This window comes from Equus caballus, chromosome 24 (genome assembly GCF_041296265.1).
Source record: "Equus caballus isolate H_3958 breed thoroughbred chromosome 24, TB-T2T, whole genome shotgun sequence".
Classification (NCBI taxonomy): Eukaryota; Metazoa; Chordata; class Mammalia; order Perissodactyla; family Equidae; genus Equus; species Equus caballus.
Window position 1 is genome coordinate 25857516 of NC_091707.1, and position 23789 is coordinate 25881304.

The 23789-nt window shown below is 36.2% G+C and overlaps 1 protein-coding gene across 47 annotated transcripts in view; it reads left to right on the plus strand.

Annotated features, from left to right (window-relative positions):
* The window catches only part of GPHN (gephyrin), a 562862-nt gene that overhangs the window by 14544 nt on the left and 524529 nt on the right, over positions 1-23789 (plus strand). The window lies entirely within an intron of this gene.

Here is a 23789-nt window from a genome sequence, read left to right on the forward strand (position 1 = left end):
TTCTTTTTTAATTTAAATTGTAGTGATATCAGGGATCTGGAGAGCAAAACTTAGTGTTCCCCCTAAAAAGTTCTGATTATTTTGCCATTATATATTTAAAATAATGTATTTAAAATATTGTAAAAATAAGACATATACTTTTAATGAACAATATTATGTTCTAGGCTCATACAGATACTCAGAAGAGTAGGTGGGCTCTGGATTAGACTGCCTGGGTTTATACTTAAGTGAAGTTACATTTTTTTTTTTAAGATTTTATTTTTCCTTTTTCTCTCCAAAGTCCCGTGGTACCCAGTTGTATATTTTTAGTTGTGGGTCCTTCTAGTTGTGGCATGTGGGACGCCGCCTCAGCGTGGCTTGGTGCTGTGTCCGTGCCCAGGATTTGAAGCAACGAAACCCTGGGCCATCTAAGCGGAGTGCGCGAACTTAACCACTCCACCATGGGGCCGGCCCCTGAAGTTAAGTTTTTAAAGTTACTTTACTTGTCTAGACTGCAGTTTTCTCATCCGTAAAATGGAGACTAATACTAATGCCTGCCTTAGAATGTTGTGATAAATGAGAAAATAAATGTAAATGTTTAATGTGTGCCCACATAATAAGTACTCGTTAGATTTTTTTGTGTAGTATAATAAATTTGATAATTATCTTTATAAACATGGTAACAGAAAGCAACTAATACAACTTTTAGATATCTGACTCAGTCATGGTTTATTCCCATGCTGTTTTTCCACTGTTTTATCTTAGTTTAGAAGCATCATTAGTGATCATCACTGTAGTGGGGTTCTGCTTGACCTAAATTCTTATTTTGTAGCTTAAATTTTGGGCTGTTAGAGTCAGAAGATGCTATTTATAGTGTAGAAACTAAGGACAAGAATTTAGGTTTTTGAGGTAGAGGTTTAAGATCCGTGAAGAAAACTGCCTCTACATGCATGTATGTGAGTATTATAGTTATGGAGTACTATAGTTATGAAAGTGGATAAGTTTTAAATGTTATACAAATTGTGCAGTAATGCAGGGTGGTAAAGTGATAGCAAAATAAAACTGTTTACATAGATAATTGTTGATTTGTAGAAGAGAGATTTTTCCTTGGTAGATAAGGAAAATAGTAAACTCCGGGGACAAGGAGCCACGGCTTGGACTTTATTGTGTTTGGGTTGAAGAAACAATGACTTGGGGCATAAAGCAAAGGAATATTACGTTTAAAAGGGGAGAGATACTTTATGAAATAATCAGATGCCAAAAGAAAATCTGTAGAATTTAGAGCATTGCCAAAGATAATTTTTGGTAGGAAACTTTCAGAATCATTGACTTAGGTTAATACTAGACTTGGATTTTCCGACTTTCTTCTGCACATGGGTCTTGTGAAGTGGTATTAATTTTAAATTGTCAATTATGCATCATAATGAAACATTCATTCCTTTCTGATTCTTATTGGAATTCAGAAGTGGGTATATCTAATAAATGAGAAACTTGAAATTGAGACTCCCCTACCCCCATAGTGGGAACTTTTAAGCAGTTAAATAGTTATGGATCTGATTTTATTACTTTGTTGTTTTACTGCCTGTGACTAATATATAAGTCTGACCATAGCTTGACTTGTTAACAAACAACACAACCCAGTTCAGTATTGTCGTAGTCTGTTTGGGTTGCTGTAATCAAGTACCATAGACTGAGTGGCTTATAAACCACGAAAATTTATTTCTTGCAGTGCTGGAGGCTGGGAAGTCCAAGATCAAGGTACCAGCAGATTTGATGTCCAGTGAGGGCCCACTTCCTGGTTCATAGACAGCTGCCATCTCTTTGTCTCCTCACATGGCTGAAGTGGGGACAGAACTCTCTGGGTCTCTTTTACAAGGATACTAATTCCATTCATTAGGGCGGATCCCTCACAACTTTGTCAGCTCCTGAAGGCTCTGCCTCCAAACACCATCATGCTAGGGGAATAGGTTTCAACATATGAATTTTGGGAGCACACAAAGATGCAGTCTGTAGCGAGTATGTACCATGTGATGTACTTTGCATTGTGGTAGGCTAAAGCTACTAAATATTTATAGTGTTGTCCTTTAAATATAAGGAGTTGGTTGTAAAGTAGGTTTATGTTTTAAGTCACTTATGTATTAAAACACTTGCCAAGTACTGTATGACAGGGTTTACCAAACTTTTTCTGTAAAGGGTCAAATAGTAAATGTTTTAGGCTTTGTGGGCTATATGATTTTTGTCACATCTACTCAGCTCTGCCCTTGTAGCATGAAAGCAGCCATAGACAATGTGTGAATGAACAAGCATGACTGTGTTCCGATAAAACTTTATTTACAAAAACAGATGGTGGGCCAGAGTTGACCCAAGGATCATGGTTTGCCAATCCATGTTCCAAGACATGGTCTATGTTAGGAAAGTATAATTCCAAGTTACCTGTGTATGAATTGAATTTTATATTAGCTAAAATTTGCATTATAAACCACCACTTAATTTAGTGGTTTAAAACTACTATTTAATGTCTCTCACATTTCTATGATTTAACTCAGTGGTTCTGCTTTAGGTAGCATTGCTTGGGGTTCTGGTATAGCTACAGTCATCTGGAGGCTTGGCTCTGACTCTTGTCCAGGGCTTTAATTCTCCTACAAGTGGCTTTCTCCTCATGGCTGATTCATTAGCCTCATAGTGTGATGGCTGGGTTCCAAGAAGTATTCCAAGAGCAAGCATTGTGATAGGGAGGAAGCAAAAGCTGCCAGGCCAATTAAGGGTTAGGCCTGAAACTGGCACAGCTTTGTTTCTACCATTCTATTGGTCAGAATAATCACAGGCCCAGCCCAGAGTCATTGTGAGAAGAGACTGGGAGTACTAGGAAGTATGGTTAATTGGGAGTCATCAAAGTAACAGTCTGTCACAGGATTGTTTTGGTTGCAAGTGATAATTCAAATTGAACTAGCTTTACTAAAGGGGAAATTTGTTATAAGGATAATGGGGTGTCTATATCACAAAACCTAAATATAAAATGAGGCCTTAGGAATGTTGGACCTGGGGTTTGAAGGACTGTTTCTCAGCTTTGCTTTATTCTGAAAGTAAGCTTCATTTTCTCTTACCACAAATCTGCCTTTTCCACAATGGGAAGAAGAGTGCCATTGATAGCTCCTGTATTGTTTATACCTCCCCCTTTCATTCAGAGAAGGACTATTTTATTTTTAAAGATTTTCTTTTTCCTTTTTCTCCCCAAAGCCCCCAGTACATAGTTGTATATTTTTTAGTTGTGGATCTTTTAAAGATTGACACCTGAGCTAATAACTGTTGCCCATCTTTTTATTTATTATTTTTAAAATTTTTCTTCTTTTTCTCCCGAAAGCCCCTCAGTACATAGTTGCATATTTTAGTTGTAGGTCATTCTAGTTGTGGCATGTGGGATGCCACCTCAGCGTGGCCTGATGAGCAGTGCCATGTCTGCGTCCAGGATCCGAACTGGCGAAACCCTGGGCCACCGAAGCGGAGTGCGTGAACTTAACCACTCGGCCATGGGGCCGGCCCCAGGACTGACTTTATATTTGCAGTTGTGTTTCTGAAATTTTTGAGGAAGAACTTTGTCCTAGACTAATCATCTGTGATCAGCGCATAGTGGTTATGTTGTACTAACCATGTGGACAGGAGCAGGGTCAGTTAACAGAAAAGCGATGCTGAATGTATAAACCCCAAGTTCACTTGCCTCCTCTCTGTCTATATATTGACATAAAATAATTTGTAAATTATTTTATTAAATAATTTTTTCCCCATTACAGGCCCGATTTACTTCTTTCTTCACTTACCTACCTTTGTCTATTTCATTGTTCTACTAGAGAGTAGGCTAAAGTAAGGACTGGAATTAGTTCAGTATCTTGAATATTCATTGTAATCTCTTGCTTTGAGCAGAGGGCAGCAGCGTTTCATATCTACTATTTCACTTTGCCACCATTAACATAGAAGGTGATCTTACTGTGCTGTTACTCATTGATTTCCAGGATTGATTGGCTGATTTGGCTGGCTGAGTGGGTATATCCCTCTGGAAAGGGCCCACTTGCATACACGAAAGGAAATAACTATAATACAGAATGAAATAAGAGCTATAATAGAAGGACAAGCAACCTACTGTGGGTGCACAGAGGAAGGAACAATTCATTTTGGCTCAATGGTTGTAGGAAGGATGGTGCTTGGAAGAATGAATAACCCATCCTTAAAAAAGCAAGGAAAGGTAATCTGGCTGTCAGGTTTCTTGGCAGCTAAAGGCGCCACAATGTCTAGGCTAAAGTAGATGAGCTTAAACATAGGTATAGGGACTTCAGGATAAACAGCAGCATGCACTTACCTGATTTTAACTTCCTTCAATTACACTTAGAAGAGCTAACTTAGTTTTGCTGCATTCAGGCCTTAGGTGACTTATATGATAGTTTGAAATTTGAGAATTCGATTTTTTAAATTAAGCAGTTTATCTTAAAGACTCAGATTTTTGGATATAGAAAGAATTTTAAGGATTATCTGTACTAAGCCACTTTAGCAGGTAAAGAAACTAAGACCCAGTTAAATGACTTATTTAAGGTTGCACATCTAAATGATAAGAGTTGAAACTCAGGCCAGCTTATTCCTAGTCTTGGGTTTTTAAAAAAATTATACAGTGTATCCTCTGTAGTAAGATTTGTCCCTTGAATTACCTGCTATAACAGTTTTAAAATTTGAGTTGTAACACGCATGCAGTAAAATGCACAAATGTTAATTGTACAGCATGATGAATTTTTCATATGTATAGACCCTTGTAATTACAACCCAGATCAAGATGTAGAACATTTCCAGCACCCCAGAATCTTCCTTGATTCCTTTTACTAGTCAATATCTACTTCCCCTGGCACCCTCAAGGAATCACTATTTTCATTTTTATCTTCAAAGGTTAATTTTGCCTGTTCTTAAACTTTATATGAATGGAATGACTTCTGTCATTCATTGGTATGTCTGTGATATTCATCCGTGTTGTTTTGTGTAGCAGTTGTTCATTCTTTTTATTACTATGTGGTATTCTATTGAGTGAGTGGATTGTTATTCTTCTGTTAATGGACATTTGAATTCCTTCTAGTTGTTGACTATTTGAATAAAGCTGTTATGAATATACTCATATATGTCTTGATGACTGTATTGTGTCATTTCTAGGTGTAGAATTGCTGGGTGGTTGTTTTCCAAAAAGGTTGTACCATTTTCTATCCCTACCAGCAATGGAAGAGAGTTTTAGTTGCTCTGCATTCTTGTTAAAATTTGGTAATATTAGCCTTTTTAATTTTAGCCAGTCTTGTCAGTGTGTAGTGGCTTCTAATTTACGTTTCCCAGATGAGTAATGAGTTGAGCACCTTTTAATATATTAATTTTTTATTTATTTTTTAATGGGGCTGTCTTTGTCTTATGGATTTGTAGGAATTCTTTATAATTCTGAATATGAGAACTTTGTATTATGTGTATGGCAAATATCATCTCCCAGTCTGTGCCATCTTTAAACTGTCTTGGTGTCTTTTAATAAATAAAAATTCTTATTATTAATGAAAGTTTATTAAATTTTTTTTGTGTGTGTATGTGTCTTGTTTAGTAAATCTTTGCCTACTTGCAGGATCATGAAAATATTCTCCAAAATTTTCTTCTAGAAGCTTTATTGCTTTCTCTTTTACTTAAAGTTGTATGGTGCATTCCAGGTTAATTTGTGTGAGTGATGTAAGGTAGAGATCAAGAATTTTTTTAAACATATGGATATCCAGTTGATCCAGCACCATATTTTGAAAAAAACATCTTTTTCCCTTTGATATAAATCAGATGAATCTGTTTCTAGAGTTTATATTCTGTTCCACTGGTCTGTTTGTCTATGCTTGCACTAATATTACCCTGTCTTAATGACTTTAGCTTTACATACTAAGTCTTGGTATCTGGTAGTCTAAGTTTTCCAGATTTTTTTTCATTTTCAACTTTGTTTTTGGAGGGCAGCTATGCTGCATCGTTTGTATTGTGATATACTTTTAGAATCAGATTACAATAAAAACAATTTGTTGGTATTATGATTGAGATTGCATTGAAGCCGTAGAGCACTTTGAAGAGATTTGGCACCTTAAGAATATAGTCTTCCATTTTATGAACATAGATTCTTTCAGCAGTGGTTTATGGTGTTCAGTGTGGAGGTGTTGCACATCTTTTGTTAGTTTTATGGTTAGGTATTTGATATTTTAAAAATGCTCTTGTAAATGGTATTGTTTATTTAAATTTCATTTTCCAGTTTCATATTAATACACAGAAATACAATTGAGTTTGTATTTTCGTTTTATTAACAGCAACCTTGTTAAATTAGCTTATTTTTAATATTTAATAGTTTGTAGATTCTTTTCTATTTCCTACGTATACAACCATATCATCTGAGCATAATGATATTGCTTATTCCTTTTCAGTCTTTATACTTTTTTCTTTGTATTTCCTTATTGGAATAGCATAGACTTCCAGAACAGTGTTTAATAGAAATAGTGATAGTCTTATTTATGAACTTAGGGGAAAAATGTTCAATATTTCACCATTAATTATTATGTTAGCTGTAGGTTTTTATAAGTACTCTTTACAGATTAAAGAATTTCCCATCTATTCCTAGTTTTCTGAGAATTTTGTAAATCATTAATGCCTGTTAAATTTTATCAAATGGTTTTTCTGTTTTTATTGAGTTAAATTGTATGGTTTGTGTCCTTAATTTTGTAATATGGTGAATTATACTGATTGATTTCAATGTTAAACTAATCTTGCACTCCTAGGATAAATCTCACATTGTCATGATGTATTGTATCACTGGATTCAATTTGTTAATATTTTGTTTAGGATCTTGCATCTATTCATGAGACAAATTAGCCTGTAATTTTCCTTTTTTGTAAAATTTTTGTCGGTTTTTGGTATCAAGGTTTGCTGGTGTCATAAACACTATTGGGAAGTCTTCTCTGTCTCTCCTTTTTATTCTCTGAAGGAGTTTGTGTTGGATTGGTACATTTCATTTGTATTAGAAAAGAGTGTTTATTCTGCACCTTGTTGATGTTGTGTGTCAAGGTCTGATCGGTTAATCACGTTCAAATCTTTTAATGATTTTTTTTTTTTTGTGAGGAAGATTGGTCCTGAGCTAACATCCATTGCCAATCTTCCTCTTTTTTGCTGAGGAGGATTAGCCCTGAGCTAACATCTGTGCACATCTTCCTCTATTTTGTATATGGGATGCTGCCACAGCATGGCTTGATGAGTGGTGTATAGGTCTGCGCCCAGGATCTGAACCCCGGGCTGCCAAAGTGAAGCGTGTGAACTTAACCACTATGCCACTAAGCCAGCCCCCTTTTTTTCTGTTTTTATCAGTTATGACAGAGGAATCTTAAAATCACCAACTCTGACTGTACATTTGTCTCTTTTTTCTTTCAGTTCTTTCAATGTTTCTGTTATGTATTCTGGACCTTTTATTAGGTGTATAAAAATTTAGGATTGTTATAATTTATGGTTGAACCATTATGTCGTTATGAAACGTCCTTCTTTATCTTTAGTAGTATTTTTTGCCTCCAAGTCTACTTTGAACTTCTATTAATACAGTCACTCTTTCTTTTCATCAGTATTTCTGTAGTTTTTTTTTCTTCCTTTTATTTTAACCCATCTATATTCTTATATTTAAGGTCTGTCTTTTGGAAATAGCATATTATTGGGTCATGTTTGTTTGATCCAGTTTGACAGTCTTTGTGTTTTAGTTGGAATGTTTATTCTGTTTACGTTTAATGTAACTACTAATATAGTTGGATAGAAATCTGTCATCTCATTACTTCTTTTCTTTTCTTTTCTTTTCGTTTCTTTTTGAGGAAGATTAGCCCTGAGCTAACTACTGCCAGTCCTCCTCTTTTTGCTGAGGAAGCCTGGCCCTGAGCTAGCATCCATGCCCATCTTCCTCTACTTTATATGTGGGATGCCTACCACAGCATGGCCTGCCAAGCGGTGCCATGTTTTCACCCAGGATCCGAACTGGTGAACCCTGGGCTGCTGAGAAGCGGAATGTGTGCACTTAACCACTGCACCACCGGGCAGGCCCCTCGTTACGTCTTTTCTGTCTATGCCATCTATTCTTTATTTTTTTTATTCCTCCTTACCTGCCTCAGTTTTGATTTGTCAAGTCTTCTAATTTATACTAATTAGCTTTTCAGTCATACATTCTTCTATAAATTTTTTTAGTAAACCTAGAGATTTTAGTAAGCATCTGTGATTTATTAGTGTATCTAAAATTGGTACTTTTACCACTTCCCAAACATGGAAAACCTAAGACAGTGTAACTTCACTTACTCCCTCCTGCCCTTTGTGCTACTTTTCATATGTTTTACTTCAACATGTGTTATAAACCACATAGACATTATTGGTTTTTTTGGTAAACAATCAATATTATTATTTATTTATGTATATACCCTTTCTAGCACTCTTCATTAATTTCTGCAGTTCTTTACTAACTTCTGAGATAATTTTCCTTTGACCTAAGAAAATTCCTGTAATATTTCTTGTAGAGCTGATCTGTTAGAGGCAGATTTTCTTAGCTTTTGTTTGTCTGTAAATGTTTTTATTTTGACTTTGTTCTTTTTTTGAAGGAAATTTTCCTGGTACAGTGTGCTAGGTTGGCATCTTTTATTCTTTCAATGCTACAAATATATCATTCCCTTCTTTTCTGGCTTGTAATTTTTGTTGAAAAGTCAGCCTTTGGTCTTATTGTTGTTCTTTTAAAGGAAATGTATATTTCTTGACTGCTTCCAAGATTTTCTCTTTGTTTTTAGTTAATAACAGTTTGACTGTGTGGTTTCCAAGCATGATTTTCTTTGCATTTATCCTGTTTGGGGTTTGCTGGGTTGATATTAAAATTCAAATTTTGGAAAAAATTTGACTTTTATATTTTTAAATATTGCTTCTACCCTAATCTGTCTCCTCTCTCCTCAGCCTTGTTAGATGTTTTGGCTGTATCCCATATGTCTCGTGTGTTTGTTCTCTCTACTCTTTTCTCTCTGTGGGTCAGTTGGGTATTTTCTATTGACTTATTTTTTAAGCTTACTCTTTCTCTCTTTTGCTCTGTTCAGCCTAATATTAAATCCACCTAGTGAATTTAATTTCAAATATCTTGTTCTTCCAGTTCTAGGAAGTCTGGTTGATTGTTTTTTAATAGGTTGTCATTTTGTTGACTCTCTCCATCCTTTCATAAATTTTATTTACTCTTTTCCCTCTTTTCATGAACATAGTTGCTATTTTAAAGTCTTTGCTTACTTCACTATTTGCATCATCTTTGGCTTTGTTTCTGTTTTCTGCTTTTTGTTTTGATTACAGGTCATATTTTCTTGTCTCTTCACATATTCTGTGAAGGAAGGAAAAAATATACCATGAAAATATTGATGAAAAGGAAGAGTGATTATATTAATAGAAGTTCAAATTTTTAATTATATATGGAACATGGCTGAAGAGGATATCTTCCTCCAGAGATGGTTTCCATTTTCAACTGTTAGGCCAATTGGGTGAGATACTGACACCTCAATTTAATTAGGAATTGAACTGGATTTAATTAGGGTCAGTCTGGATTGCAGTTTTAGTAAGATTTAGTCGTCTTTCATTTGTCAACCTTGACCTTCTAGGTTTTTGATTGGGAGGCTGTCAGATTTCTTCTCCACAGTCCTGAAAGACTACAGGAGATTCAGTTCTGTTCTTTGGAGGTTTTGAGGTTGGCCCGTGATCTCTTGCTTCACATTGTTTCAAGTTCAGGCACATATTGGACACCTGTCATGTATTGTTTGTGGTTATTCCTCCTTTTCCAGCAAGTTTTTTCTTAAGACGTAAGACTGAGGGAGATTTCAGTCTGCCATTCTAGCTCGTTCTCCCAGCCTCCTACATCACTGTAAAATTCAGCAGATGTTCCTTTTAGCCTTACATTTTGGGCTTTCTTGTTTTCAGTCCATCACACTAAAGAGCTCTGTTGCTTTCAGTTTTTATTAACCTTTCTGCTAGGGCCAATCTCAATTCTCAGTCTATGCCCAGATTCTTTGAATGCTCCTAGGAATCAAATAGCAGGTGCTTGTCAGCTTACCTAGGAGGGGCTGTTCTCTTTCTGGAATTTCAGTTTACCTACTTCTTGTTACTTCATAAGCTCTCTGATGTCTTAAAAATGTGATTGCAGGGGCCGGCCCCATGGCCGAGTGGTTAAGTTTGTGCGTTCCACTTTGGCGGCCTGGGTTCACTGGTTTGGATCCTGGGCATGGACCTATGCACCACTCGTCAAGTCATGCTGTGGTGGCATCCCACATAGAAGAACTAGAATGACCTACAACTAGGACATACAACTATGTACTGGGGCTTTGGGGAGAAAAAAATAAAAAGAGGAAGATTGGCAACAGATGTTAGCTATACTTAAAAAAAGAATGATTGCAATTCATTCATTTTTCTCCCTAGTTGTTGTTGAGGTATTATAATAACTGCTGTCCTTAAAGGTTGAAGCAGTGAAATCTGCTTGTTTTCTGATTGTAAAAGTAATACATGCTGTATTAACTTTTGCTGAGTTATGCTGCATAACAAATGACCCCAATATTTCATTGGTTTACAACAACAAAGGTTTGTGTTTTTTAACTTAATTTAATTTTTTTTTTGAGGAAGATTAGCCCTGAGCTAACATCTGCTGCCAGTCCTCCTCTTTTTGCTGAGGAAGACTGGCCCTGAGCTAACGTCTGTGCCCATCTTCCTCTACTTTATATGTGGGATGCCTGCCATGGCATGGCTTGACAGGCAGTGCCATGTCCGTACCTGGGATCTGAACCAGTGAACCCTGGGCCGCCGAAGCGGAACATGCAAACTTAACTGCTGTGCCACCCGGCCAGCCCCAACGAAGGTTTGTTTTTTGCTCTTGATACCTGTTAGCTGAAGGTTGGCAGTGGCTCTGGTCTTGCTTCAGGTATCTTCATAGTCTCAGATCTAGGCTGGAGAACAACTCCTATTTGGGCCACATTGTTCTTATAACAGGGAAAAAAGAAAGAGATTTGGCAGAAATACACACTGCTTGGATGTTTGTTTATATGTCATTGACCAAAGCAAATCAGTGGCCAAAACCAAAGTCACTGGGGCAGAGGTGTTTACTCCTACCAGAGTGCTAGAAGTTACATAGGAACAGGTGGACGTGATTATCCTTTTGAGGGAAGGTGGAGTGAATAATTGAAAATCGTACTAAAGTTTGCCACACATGCTAACTGAAAATAAATTAAATACAGAGATGTATATTATTTATAGTAGAATTCTACCTTCTGCACACCAAGATCACCAGTGATAATACTTTGGTATATATTTGAGATTGAACCTTATTGTGCTAACTTGATGCTTTCTTTAAAAATAGTAGTCTTGACATAAATTGTAAATGAGACCATTGTTTTTTCAACTATTTAATAACAGAAGAGCCCTCAAACTGGCTACATTTAGTTATTTTGCCAGGTGGTTCTGGACTTACTATAATGTCCAATTTACATTTCTAAATATAAAATCTCTTTAACACAAGTTTGGGTTTGATCCATGGCATGTAGTATCATCACTTTCTCATTCTCTGAGAGAAGATAAAAATCAGAATTGTGGGATTTTGTAAAGGATATGTTTTTTTTTTTTCTGCTTTTTAATCTCCCCAGACCCTCCCTGTACACAGTTGTATATCTTAGTTGCACGTCCTTCTAGTTGTGGGATGTGGGACGCCGCCTCAACGTGGCCTGATGAGCAGTGCCATGTCCGCACCCAGGATCCGAATCCTGGGCCGCCGCACCGGAGCGCGCGACCTTAACCACTCGGCCACTGAGTCGACCCCAAGGATATGTTTTTTAAGGAGAGAGTACTAGAAAAAAATAAAAGTCAAGAACAAAAAGTTCTTGATCCAGCTCATTTATTTTTACCTAATATATTTCACAGTGGGGTTTAAAAGTGGAGTAACCAGGGGCTGGCCCTGTGGCTGAGTGGTTAATTCTGCACGGCGCAGGGTTTTGCCAGTTTGGATCCTGGATGTGAACATGGCACCTCTCATCAAGCCACGCTGAGGCGGCATCCCACATAGCAGAACCAGAAGGACCTACAACTCGAATATGCAACTATGTACTGGGGGGCTTTGGGAAGAAGAAGAAGCAGCAGAAGAAAAAGAAGAAGAAGAAAAAGAAGAAAAACAAGATTGGTAACAGATGTTAGCTCAGGTGCTAGTCTTTAAAAAAAAAAGAAAAAAGTGGGGTAAGCAGACTCCTTGTTAGAATGAGAATACCTATGAAGAGGGTTAAGTTTATTTATTCATTTATATTTATAGATATTTTTCTATTCAGACCAGTTCTTAGTGGTTCAGATTTTCACGAAGAGGGTCCATCTTTAGGGAAAAGAGAAAGTAATTTTGTGCTAATTGGAGGAGGAGGGCAAGACTCATTGGTACTTTGGACACTGAAGGGCTCTTAGCATTTGGACATGGAAGAAGAGGGAGGCAAAAGATGCCTGGGAAAAATTGTCTCTCTTGTAATTTTGCCTTAGGTCCAACCTGGTGGAGGTTGGCATGCCGATGAAAATCAAATTTTCAAGACAGCTTGGTGCTGTTGGTACCATGGAAAGAGTGGCTTGAATGAGACACATCTAGATTCAGATTCTATTCTAGTTATGTCACTAAAAAGCTGTGTGATTTGGGCAACTTAAGTCTTATTTGTAAAATAGAGATAATAATTGACTTACTAATCCTATCTTCTAATTGTCCCTTTGTCTCTTGAGTCATCAATTCCTCTTTTATCTAACTTAAATTTCATGGTCCTTCATTATCTGTAGCATGCATCCTCAACTAAGGATTGCATACACCCTTAACTTTCTTGTCTCACTCTGATTTCGTCAGACTCACTTGGAAGAACTATGTTGTTAGTGCTGTTGAGTCGATTCCAACTCCTAGTGACCCTGTGTAGAGCAGAGTGGAACCCTGCCTAGTCTTTTTGTGCCATCCTCTCATCTTCTGGCACTATATCAGACAATGCTCCGCTACTATTTGTAGGATTTTCCTGACCAATTTTTTCCAAAGTGGGTGGCCAGGTCCTTCGTCCTAGTCTTAGTCTGGAGGCTCTGCTGAAACTTGTCCACCAGGGGTGACCTGCCTGGTATTTGAAAAACCAGTGGTAAAGCTTTCAGCATCACAGCAACATGCAGCCACCACAGTATGACAACTGATAGATGGGTAGTGTGGTTCCCTGATGGGGAGATGAGCCTGGGCCTTGGTGGCGAGAGTGCCAAATCTTAACCACTGATCACCAGGAAAAGCTATAATCTAGGTTAAATCCAATCTTCCTTCAAATCCAAGACTGTACCTTTGGAGCTGTATGTGTCTAGAGGAAAATGCAAAATCGTGCTGACTAGTTTTACTTCAAATTCATGGTCACAGACATCAGGTGACTCCTCAACATTGCCAGAATACCTGGCATTCATACCATATGTTCCTAGATCATTTGTTTTTCTATTTTGTTAGATGGTTTATTTCATGTTTTCTCTCATCAGACTTCCCAGCAATATCTCATCCCCAATCTTGTTCTCATCTGATGATTTTGCATCCTACCTCACTGAAAAAAATTAAAGCAATCAGAAGAGAACTTGCATAGACTTCCTTAACCACATCTACCTACCTACCAACCTCTCCTATCCCTATATTGTGTATTCTCACCTATTACATCCTACCTTTCTAGAGCTAGTTCCTCCATGGCACATTAGATTTTCTTTCTTTATGCCTTCTTAAAGACTTTGCTCCAGCAATTCTGCACTCTCACTATGTCATAAAGTTTTCTCAGTGCTGCATCACTTCCATAAGAAGATAAAACCTATTGCTGTTTCTGTCTTTAAAACATCTTTTACTTGGCCCTGCTTCTCTTACTTATAAGACTTTGCTTGCTCCCCATTTAAAGTAAACTCCTTGAAAGAGTTGTCTATGCTCACTGTGTCCAATTCCATTCCCTATTTGCTCTTAAATACAGTACAGTTCGGCTATTGCCATTATCACTGGATCGAAATTGCTCTTGATAAGGTTGCCATTGACCTTTATATTGCTAAATCTCAAGGTAACTTCTCAATACTCATCTCTCTTGACTTAGTAGCAGCATTTGATACAGTTGATCATTTCCTCTTACATATACCTTCTTCACTTGGCTTCCAGGAAATTATACTTTTAAAAAATCTTTCTTCCTGTATCACTTGTCCTCCTTCTCTCCTCAGTCTCTTAAAAGTTGGAGTATCTGTCTTTAGTTCTCTTCCCTATCTACACTCACTCCCTGGATGACTCTGGCTCTCAGCATCAACTATATACTGACAACTGCCAAATTTATGTTTGTATCCAATTTAAGAGCCCTCTTTTGAATTCCAGACTCATATATATGTATCTGTAAAGTAGGGACATATATGTGTCAAATATATATGTATATATATATATATACACACACACACACACACCACACACACACACATAAATCTCTTACTTGACATTGTCATTTGGATGTCTAATTAACATCTTATAATTAATATATCTCAAACCAAGTTACTGATTCCCTGCTGAAAACTTGCTATTTCCACAGTATTTGTCAGCTCAGGAAATGTCTACTACGTTTTTCTGGTTGGAAACACTTTTGATTCTTCTTTCTTACTCCCACAACCAATTTGTAATCAAACTTTTGCCAAGCCCTACTTTCAAAATGTGAAAATATATTCAAAATATGTCCATTTCTCACTACCTCCACTGCTCCCACCCAGGTCTAAACCTCTAGTGTCTCTCATCTGAATTATTGCAGTAACCTTGTCTCTCAGCTGCCCTCTTATGTCTGTTCTTCACTTCAAAAAGTAAGTAGAATATTTCACTTCTTTACTCAGAACTCTCCAGTGGCTCCTAGGAACCACACAACCAACTTTCTTAGATGTCACCTTCTCAAACCACTGTAATTAAAATTGTGACCTCCCATCTTTTTCACACACACTCCTCCCCTGTATACCCCAATCCCCCTTACCTGCTCTATATTCTTCTATAGCATTTATTGCCATTAACATATTTCATAATTTACCTATTGAGTTAATTCTTTATTATCCTTCTCTTCTTGTTAGAATACGCTTCTCTAGGGCAAGGATCTTCATCTGTTTGTTTAGTTTACTTATGTATTCCAAGTACCTGAAACAGTGCCTAGCACATGATAGGTGCCTAGTAAATAATGGTTGAGTGAAAGAAGAATGCCTGCTTCCCAAGATTATCTAGATGTTAAATGTGATAATGTACTTGTATTAACCTCAAACGATAACCAGCAAGTTATACATCCTTAGTAATTTTAGTCTCTTTCTTCCCCTGTTTGTTAATTACTGATGCTTCATGTCGGGTATCTGGAAGTGTTAGGAGTGCTATAGACGTCTAGATACCATATTTTATCCCATTCTCCCTGGTGTAGCCTTTGCAACTGAACCCAGCTTTTCCTCAGCCTTCTTTTAGCTTTCTTCCTCTAACAGAGGAGGTGGAAGGAGTTAGAATTAAAGGAGTAGAAAGAAACAGGAGGAAAAAGAGATCTCTCAGCTTCTTATAGTTGGATGAAAAATTGACCAGACTTCTACTTTTTTTTTTTTTTAAAGATTGGCACCTGAGCTAACAACTATTGCCAATCTTTTTTTTCCCTTTCTTCTTCTCCCCAAAGCCCCCCAGTACATAGTTGTATATTCTAGTTGTGAGTGCCTCTGGTTGTGCTTTGTGGGACGCTGCCTCAGCATGGCCTGATGAGCCTTGCCATGTCTGCGCCCAGGATCCGAACTGGTGAAATCCCGGGCTGCTGAAGCGGAGCCTGCAAAATTAACCACTTGGCCATGGGGCCTGCCTCCAGACTTCTACTTTTAATGATCTTTCTCCCATTTTAGTAAGACTCTTCTTTTCTTTCTCTTGATATATTATTTTCCGGTTCATAGTTCCTGCCATGTAGTTGATGCTCAGCAAATTTTTGAATGCCCTTATTTCCTCTGTGCAGTGGAATAGATCTTTCCAAACATGGAAGATCTTTTCTATGGATTAAAAGAAACAAGAGTCTGAGAAATAGGGGTTTAATTCAGAACAGTGAGTAAAAGCTATTATAATCCTATGTTACATGGATCAAGGGGAGAAAATGTAGTTATGTAGTGAATCAGAAAGAGAGAGGTTGTCACAAGAACAAGATGTTGTAAACAGTATAGCTCCTTAGATTTTATAAAGCATTTTTTTGGTTTTATTCTTACAAAATTTCTTATTATTCCAGTATTATAAATGGGGAAACTGAGGTTCGGAGTGGTAATATATCCTGTACAAGATCAAACAGTAAGTACCAGAGTTGGGGCTCAAAATTAGGTCCTCTTGATAACTAATTTCATGCTTATACTAGTAGGACAAGGAAACAATGAGGAATGACAAAAAAAATATCTGGAGGCATTTATCCTAGGTTTATGTTCTGGCTCTGCATGTTATAGGTCAAATCACATTCTTTCTCTGAGCCTAATAATTTGTTTCAGGGTGGTGATTATGAGACTTAAATGGGAGAATGAATGTAAAAATGCTATAAAAAACATCGTGTTGTTGGTGTTATTATTCCATGGTAGGGTGGCAGACCTTAACTGGACTGAGATTATTGGAAATGGTATGACTGAGTAGAGGCAAGTAAGAATACAGTTGTATCAAGCCCCTAGGAAAATGTCACCAGAGACAAATAAGAAAAAATGGGGCTGATGAATATGAAGAAAATTAGTAAATATTAAAATGAATGAACAGAATGAGAAATTGAGAGAAATAATTTCAGAATGAGCACGGGAAAGAGATGATATGAGCTCCTAATTTAATGAGAAGAGAGAAATAGCTGTGAATTTTCTCCTTATAAACAATAATGTAATCAGAGTTTCTCAAACTGAATGTGATGTTGGAGTCCATCCTTTTTTACAGGTGAGGAAATGGAGGAGCTCAGAGAAGTCCAGTAAATTGCTCAAAGATGTAACTAGTGGCAGAATTAGAGTTTAACCCTCAATCCAGGACCTTTTCTATATAAGAGGAGAAAAAATCTAATAACAATCGTAGTTAACCCTTATTATCATGTTTAGTATATATCAAGCTCTGTACTGAGCACTCTACATGTATTAACTCAGTTAAAATTAATCATAACCTGATGAGATAATATGGCCTATTATCCTAATTTTACATGTGAGGATATTGAGGCACAGAGAAGTGAAGTGATTTATCTAAGTTACATAGCTTACTGATGGAGCTAGAATCTCAACCTGAGTAGTCTGGATTGTCCATATTCTTAACCCACTATATTGTATTATGCCACAACTTTATTGTATTACACTACAACTTTATTTCATTGAGATAAAGGGCTTAAAGATAATATAGTTAGTGCTTTGAATGAAATTACTGTTTTTGAGTGAGGGAATTTAAAAAAGATATTTCAAAATCTCATTTTCAGTGATATCTACTTAATAGAATTATCAAAGTGAACCCTTGTTTGTATTATTCAGGTATCTAGTTTTTAAGTTACTATATTCAGATAATATAAGGCTGTTACTTTGTGATTTTTGGCTTATTTACGACCAAGTGATAGCAATTTTAAATGTTTTGGTATAACTGAAATTGAAAGGAAAATGGCATTGAAATATCTTCTTTCTGGTGAATCTGCTGAAGTTACTCACCTGTCTTTTCTAAAACAAGTCGATTTCAATTTAAATTGATGTAAAAGAAATATTATTGAAAAAATTTATTCATGCAGAATTATGCTAAGATATTTCCAATCATGCTAACATTAATAAGTCGTCCAGTCAACTTTGGTAGCATTTTGTGAAGTCTTTGATTGAGTTATGTTAATTTAGCTACAAAAAGCCAGGTTTTATTTTTAAAATGGAAGTTTAGGCAGCCCCATTTAGGCTTTTTTATGGTGATTGTTTCAGAAGTAAGAATAGATGATATGCCATTTCCATGGCCCTTCTCTTTTAAAGAAATCTTCATCATATCTCAGCTTCCAAGTTTCTTTGGTTGTTGTTTGGTACCTAGTTTACAGTTGTTCTCTGCCTTCTGTCAGCTTCACTTTATGTTCCAATGACCATCACCTCTTTGGCTTCACTTTAAGTAAGCTGCCTCTTTTCTCTTCTGTATCTTTTCTTTATTAAACATGCTGTGGTAAATTGCAGAAATGGCAGCAGTTTTTTGCGTCTCCTCCCATTGTAATATAGGGCCTGTTATCTCACCCCTTGAATCTGCGCTTGTCTTGTTACTTGCTTTGACTAATGGAGTATGGGTGAGGGCTGTTTTGGAAGTCCTGAACCTAGATCTTGAGGTCTCGTCATTTCCTCTGTTGCTGCTTATTGGAGCCTCTCCACTCCTGCTGTGTATAGAAGCCTGGGTTATTAGCTTCTAGCATGATGAGGTGTACACATTTGGTCCAGTCACCACCGTTGCCCAAGCTGACAGCCTCTCCACTGACAGATGTGTCAGTGAGGCCATCACACTGGCACCAGCTGACATACCGTTTGATGTATAAGCAAGCCCAGCAGAGATTAGCTGATCTGGGTAGCTTTTCCTGTAATTTTTACTTATCTGTCCAGTTGACTCACAGTATTATGAGCTAAATAAATGATTATTTTTTAAGCCACTAAGTTTTAGAGTGGTTTGTTATATAGCAAAAGATAATAGATACACATACTTGTCTTTCCTCTCTTGTCAAAACTCTCCCTTGAGTCTGTGTTCCATCTCTGACTAATTTTAAGCTTGTCTCTTTTTCTACCCACAGGTGAGTCACTGGCTTCCATGACCTGTCTGAGGGCCAATGACCAATGTTTTTCTTTTTCTTTTTTTTTTTTAAACCATGAGTCTTTCATTTTATTTTGCATTTAAAAATGCTGATCTGTGGGTCCCAATGCAGAGATTCTGATTTCATTTATCAAGGATGTAGCCTGAGATTGAGGATTTTTAGAAACTCTCCAGGTAATTCGAATATGCAGTTGGGTTTGAAAACCACTATTCTAGTCTTATAAGGCTTTGTAGGTAGGTTTCTTTAAATTCTCCAGTATTGCATAATTCACTCTGTACTCAGACACACAGAACAAATGAAGGGAGCTATGGAGTTCATTTTATGAAGCAAGAACTATCCTGATAACAAAAGATAAAAACCTAAAAAAGTTTATCCGAAGACATTAAGCTGTAAATTAATCTTTTAGAAATCATAAATAAAAATATAGGTATAGAAATCATAAACAAAATATTCTTTAAAATGTTTAAACTGTCTGTTAAAGGAACAGAATGACCAATGTTTTTCTAATTCTTCTTCTTTAAAGGGGTAACTTGTTTCTGACTTTTGCCTTTGTGCAAGAAGGCCAGTGCCAGCTGTTCTCCAGCTGCCGTTCCTTTGGGATTAGGCATAGAACTATAGCCCTTAAGATATATGTGTGGACTTTGTGCCTAGAGGGGCTGCTGAGTATGATTACTACTTACTGCTATGGGTTTGAGTTTCATTTTTGCTTCTGGCACTAGAGATTTCCTTTTCATTTTTTCATATTCATCTACTTAATTTAAATTGTCTGCAGGGATTTGATCTGCTGATCAACCAATTTTTCCTTAACTCTTTCAGTGATACTATTCTTTCCTTGTTTGTCACCTATCTTTATGGCTACTTCTCATTCTTTAAGGTGTAAAGCCTTAGTACTAGTAGTAATTTGACAATAGTTTTATTTTTTGCACCAGCCTTATTTCCAGAGGCTAGCATTGTGATGTGGTAGTTTGAGGTGTAAATTCAAGCAGTGAGTCTAGCTGTGGTCTTTGCTAGAGCTAGAGAACTTTCGTTCCTATTACCCTACGGAAACTGACTGATTATCTGGCCTTCTTCTGTACAAAGGAACTCAATAGGTCTGTAGCTTTAGCTCTGCTGCGTATTGCATTTTTATTTTATTTTTGGACCAGGGGCTAGGAGTAGGAGGAACATACATATACACATACATATTCATATATACGTATATGTGCGTATATATTTATTTTATTTTTTAAATTAATGTTAACTTTTTTGTACAGTTCTATGAATTTTAACACGTACATAGATTCACATAACCAATGCCACAGTCAGGATACAGAAAAATTTCATTACACCAAAAACCTCCCATGTGGGCTATCTCATTTTACTCACACCCCTCCCCCACCTATAACTTCTGGACACTGGACTTCTGGACAGTTTTTTGGCACTGTAGTTTTATTTTTTCAAGAATGTCATATCAATGGAATCATACAGTATTTAACCTTTTGTGAGACTGGTTTATTTCATTCTGCGTAATGTCTTTGAGATTCATCTGAATTGTTGCAGGTTTCAATAGTTCATTCCTTTTTATTGCTGAGTAGTATTCCATTGCACAGATGTACCATAGATTGTTTATTCATTCACCAGTTGAAGGACATTTGGGTGCTTTTTTTTTTGGAAATTTTGAACAGAGCTGCTATAAACATTCATGTACAGGTTTTTGTGTGAACATACGTTTTCATTTCTCCAGGGTAAATACCTAGGAGTGGGCTTACTGGGTCCTCTGGTAAGTTTATGTTTAACATTTTAAGAGACTACCAGGCTCTTTTCCTGAGTGGCTGTGCCATTTTGTATTCCTCCAACAATGTACGAGAGTTCTAGTTGCTCTGCATCCTCACTAGCACTTGTTATTGTCATATTTTTTACTTTTGTCATTCTGATGGTTGTGTACTGGTATCTTCTTGTGATTTGCATTTCTTTATTGGCTAATGTACATCTTTACATGTTCTTATTTGCCATCCATATATTCTACTTGGTGAAATGTCTGTTCAAGTCTTTTCCCCATATTTCAATTGAGTTGTTGTATTGTTTTGTTTTTTTAAAGCCTAGTTAAATATCTTTTTTCCCCCCTAATTTTCTTCTTTTCTCTTTTATCTGTCATTACCATGTGTTCAGAGCTGATGGGATAAGTCTAAGTATAAACTCACTATGCCATCTTGATAGGAAGTTCAGGCAGAATATTCTTGAAGTCAGAATTTTTTATATGAAGAGATTGCAAAGAACTACGGGAATGGAAATGGAAGGATGTAATTGGAAATATCTAAATAATCCTACTAGATATTCCTTTTTAGGTTTGTATTCTGATCTAGAAAATCAAATGAATCTAGATTATATTCAGATCAACTGATTTTGAGAGATTAGTGTAAGCGTAACTTTTGATCCCCAAATTATAAATACCTGCACTTAAAAACCAGTTTAAAAAGTCTGTTTATATAATTTTATATTAAATATATTGAACATTTAACATTGAATTCATCGAAGATTTACAGAAGTACTTTATATTGTCATATGTTTTATTTCATTACCATTCTAAATTGCTGTTTCTTCGTGGCAATTGTCATAGTATCTTTGGGTGTTAGAATATACAAAGGCTTCTACTGCATTTGTTATATGTCCTAATTAAAAAGACAATCTGATAATGTTTAATGAGTACTAAGGTATTAAAATGTTTTCCCAAGCTTTGTTGAGAATATAATGATAAAATGATAGTTTAATGCAAAGCACCTTGTAATTACTACTTTAATTAATTACTTTAAATTAATTACTTTAAAATAAAAGACAAGTCATCACTGATTTAAGTGAACAATGACTGAGATACTTGGCACTTATAAATAGTATGACTACTTATGTAAATCATATCTTTAGGAATTCTGTTTAGTCGTTGGCAGAATTATAATTTCTAAGGGAAATATTCTGAGTGAAGGAAGCTACATTCTTTACATTAAATCATAAGGTGGAACATACCGACATAGTTGTTGAAGGCAGTATATGATTAAATTCTCCAAGCTTCCGGGTTTTCTCATCAATAAGACCAAAGTATTAAATTACAGGAAAGGTAGTTGAAGTCTCACTGTCGGCTTATCTCTGTTTCCTTCTGAATCCGCTGGATTCTGTGATTTAAGTATGTTTAAACAAGACTGTCATCAAAAATCATCTTGACTTTTAAAAGTGTGTGCTACTTCAGAATTTTATATGGACTAAATCCCTTAAAACTGAGTTATTTTCCGGTTATGTGAGTTACTGATATATCTACTAGTTGTGGAACTCTAAATTGTGATAATCCTCTTGCCCTCGATTCTTGTTGTGGTTTGAGAATGTTTCTTTGGCCTGGCTGGAATTTATAATATGGCACTAATTACTATCTACCAGAGACATTTGACAGTCTTAAGTAGATAATCATTATTTTAGGAGTAGTTTAGTAATTCGTTTGAAAAATTACTAAAAGCCTGCACAATAAAAATATTTTCTCTTTAAAAACCTGAAACAAATGACCCCTCCTCCCCACCCAGTAAAATGAAGTCTCCTAAACCAAAGTGGAATAGGTTTCTAGTTGAAGAGTTTTGGTAATCTTTACCACAGTGTGCTTGCAAGTGTCACTATATAAGCCTGATGGTTTGTAGCTTCTGGAGGAACTACAACATCATGGTAGTATGTACTCCCACTAAGGATTTATTTTAAGAAATGACATAAATACTTTGTTGCAGTTGATCTTTTGTACAAAAAGTACTGAAGTACAGTGAGGAAAATACACAAAGAAGACAACATTCAGTCTCCGAAGATCGAAAACAGTTTTTTCTATGAAATTCTCTAAACAGTGAGAGAGAAGGTGTCAGAAGGAATGAAAGATAATGCAATTTTACTGTCTGTGCCTTAGATAATGGTAGTCATCAGACCCATATATTTTTTTATATCATAGACTTCCCTTCAAGAAATCTCTAATGTTTTTGCAGCCTTGAGATGTTAACAGCCCTTCTGTTAAGGGCTATGTTACACATTTAAGTCATTCTTATTTTAATTTTAATTGCTCATATCATTTAGTATAGAATTCATTGTTATACATGGAATTATATAATGCTATTCTCATTAACATAATCTTGAATTACTAGCTATTTATATATTCTCTTTAATCCTGAGATTTCTTGAGTCTAAGATAGTATTGACTATAATTTCCATTTTGATTTATTTCATAGCAGTTGCTTTATAGATTTCATTTTACACATGAGGAAATTGGTGTCCAAATGGTAAAGTAATAATTAGCCCAAGTTCACGCCAATATTTAGCTGTCAGATTGTACCTAGAATACAGGTTATCTTGTTTTTAGTCTAGAGTTTTTGTCTATATGTTTGTGTATGTATGATTTCTAAAATTAGGCTGAGTAAATTGAAATTAATATCTTAATTTATAAAACTAAAGTTACTTATAGAATATGTACTATATAGCTTTCTACTGCTGCTGTAACAAATTACCACCAACTAGATGGCTTAAGCAATACAAATTTGTTATTTTATGGTTTTGTAGGTCCAAAGTCCAACACTGATCTCACTGGGCTAAAATCAAGGTGTCAACAGGGCTGTATTCCTTTCTGAAGGCTATAGGGGAAAATCTGATTCCTTGCCTTGTTCAGCTTCTAGAGGCTGCTTGCATTCCTTGGCTCATGGCCTCCTTTCTATCTTCAAAGCCAACAATGATGCACTGAATTCTTCTCCCACTCTCATTTGTCCTATTCTCTTTTTTTGAAAACAACTGAGAAAGGTTCTCTCTTTTAAGGACTCAAGTGATTAGATTGGGCCAACCCAGATAGTCTCCCCATCTCCTGGTCCATAATCTTAATAGCATTGGCAAAGTCCCTTTTGCCATGTGTGTGTAATGCCATATGTGTGAATACATAAGAAGAAAATATTCACAAGTTCTGGAGATTAGGATGTTGAC